Consider the following 2,940-nt stretch of genomic DNA (forward strand, 5'->3'; position numbering starts at 1 on the left):
ACTTCTTTATCTTTATCTTTGGTATTTAGAAGATTTTATATTTAAAAGTCCATTTTTTCAAAATATTTAAGAGTAATGCCTTTTCTGTTCTAATTAAGAAATTTTGCCTACACCAAGAGATTTGTTTATATTTCCTTCTAGAAGCTTTAAAATATTGGCTTTTACATTCAGGATTATGATTCATTTTTTAAATTCATTTTGGTGTAAGGGGTAAGAATGAGGGAGTCAACAGTAACTGATTTTGTAAGCACTCTTCAATTTGGATATTTGGTTTCTCCAGCAGTATTTGTTGTGATGATTACCCTAATGTGCCGATTTGAATGGGTTTAGAGAGACCTAGGTAGCTGGTAAAACAGCATTTCTGGGTGAATCTATGAGGATATTTCTAGAAGAGATTAGCACTTGCTTCAGTAAGCTGAGGAAGGACATCAACTCTCACCAAAGTGGGCATCGTCCAATCCACTGAGGGCCAGAATAGAACAAAAGAGTGAGGAACAGTGGGTTCCTTCTCTCTTTTCTTAAGCTAGGACATTCATCCTTTCCTGTCCTCAGACCTTGGAACTTCTGGTTCTAGGACTTTTGGACCCTAGATCTAACACATCGCCCCCAACCCCAGCCCCTGAACTCAAACTGAATTATACCACTGGCTTTCCTGGTTTTCCAACTTTCAGATGGAGCAGACAGTGGGACTTAGTCTCCATAACTGTGTGAACCAATTCCTTTTATAATTCTTTCTTCTTTATCTGTCATCTCACCTACTGATTCTACTTCTCTGGAGGACCCTAATAATTTTTAAATTAAATAATCCTCCCTTATGCTATTGAATTGTTTACTGATACCCTTGTCAAAATCAAGTAATTATATACAGGGGTTCATCTATAGGCTTTCTTTTTGGTTTTGTTGATCTGTTCATGTATCTCTGTACTAATATCCAACTGGCTCAGTTAATAGCTTTACTTTAAGTCCTGAAATATGGCACATCGGTCTATCATTTTAATTTTTATTTTTTCAAGAGAGCCTTGGCTTTTCTTTCCCCAGATTTATGCATATAAGTTATATTCTTAAATATGTATTATGTTCTACAATTATATAATGTATAACATATTATATATTATAGTTATTGAACTAATTGTATATTAGTGCATAGTATATAGTTACATATTAAAATTCTTGTTAAAAATAAACTCTCCAGTTATACAACAGAATTTAAATTGGGATGGAATAAATGGGAATCTATAGATTAACTTCCTTATTACAAAATTCAGAGTTAAATTGAAAGAAGTAAGAAATACCACTAGACCATTCAGGTATGGCATAAATCAAATCCCTTACAATTATACAGTCGAAGTAATAGATTCAAGGGGTTAGATTTGATAGACAAATAGATTCAAGGGATTAGATCTGATCCACAGAGTGCCTGAAGAACTATAGACAGAGGTTCATAACATTATACAGGAGGTGGTGATCAAAACCATCCCAAAGAAAAGACACGGAAAAAGGCAAAATGGTTGTCTGCAGAAGCCTTACACATAGCTGAGAAAAGAAGAGAAGTCAAAGGCCAAGGAGAAAAGGAAAGATATATCCATCTGAATGCAGAGTTCCAAACAATAGCAAGGAGAGATAAGAAAGCCTTCCTAAGTGATCAATGCAAAGAAATAGAGGAAAACAATAGAATGGGAAAGACTAGAGATCTCTTCAAGAAAATTAGAGATAACAAGGGGACATTTCATACAAAGATATACACAATAAAGGACAGAAACAGTAAGGATCTAACAGAAGCAGAAGATATTAAGAAGACGTGGCAAGAATACACAGAAAAACTATACCAAAAAAAAAAAAAAATCTTTTCTAAGAATGTGTCCATTTCTTCCACGTTGTCCATTTTATTGGCATATAATTTCTGATAGTAGTCTCTTATGATCCTTTGTATTTCTGTGTTGTCTGTTGTGAAACAATTCCATTCACCATTGCAACGAAAAGAATAAAATACTTAGGAATATATCTACCTAAAGAAACTAAAGACCTATATATTGAAAACTATAAAACACTGATGAAAGAAATCAAAGAGGACACTAATAGATGGAGAAATATACCATGTTCATGGATTGGAAGAATCAATATAGTGAAAATGAGTATACTACCCAAAGCAATTTACAAACTCAATGCAATCCCTATCAAGCTTCCAGCGATATTTTTCACAGAACTAGAACAAATAATTTCAAGATTTGTATGGAAATACAAAAAACCTCGAATAGTCAAAGCAATCTTGAGAAAGAAGAATGGAACTGGAGGAATCAACTTGCCTGACTTCAGGCTCTACTACAAAGCCACAGTCATCAAGACAGTATGGTATTGGCACAAAGACAGAAATACAGATCAATGGAACAAAATAGAAAGCCCAGAGATAAATCCACACACATATGGACACCTTATCTTTAACAAAGGAGGCAAGAATATACAATGGAGTAAAGACAATCTCTTTAACAAGTGGTGCTGGGGAAACTGGCCAACCACTTGTAAAAGAATGAAACTAGATCACTTTCTAACACCGCACACAAAGATAAATTCAAAATGGATTAAATATCTAAATGTAAGACCAGAAACTATAAAACTCCTAGAGGAGAACATAGGCAAAACACTCTCCGACATAAACCACAGCAGGATCCTCTATGATCCACCTCCCAGAATTCTGGAAATAAAAGCGAAAATAAACAAATGGGATCTAATTAAAATTAAAAGCTTCTGCACAACAAAGGAAAATATAAGCAAAGTGAAAAGACAGCCTTCCGAATGGGAGAAAATAATAGCAAATGAAGCAACTGACAAACAACTAATCTCAAAAATATACAAGCAACTTATGCAGCTCAATTCCAGAAAAATAAACGACCCAATCAAAAAATGGGCCAAAGAACTAAATAGACATTTCTCCAAAGAAGACAT

Source organism: Oryx dammah, unplaced genomic scaffold (genome assembly GCF_014754425.2).
Source record: "Oryx dammah isolate SB20612 unplaced genomic scaffold, SCBI_Odam_1.1 HiC_scaffold_27, whole genome shotgun sequence".
NCBI classification, from domain to species: Eukaryota; Metazoa; Chordata; class Mammalia; order Artiodactyla; family Bovidae; genus Oryx; species Oryx dammah.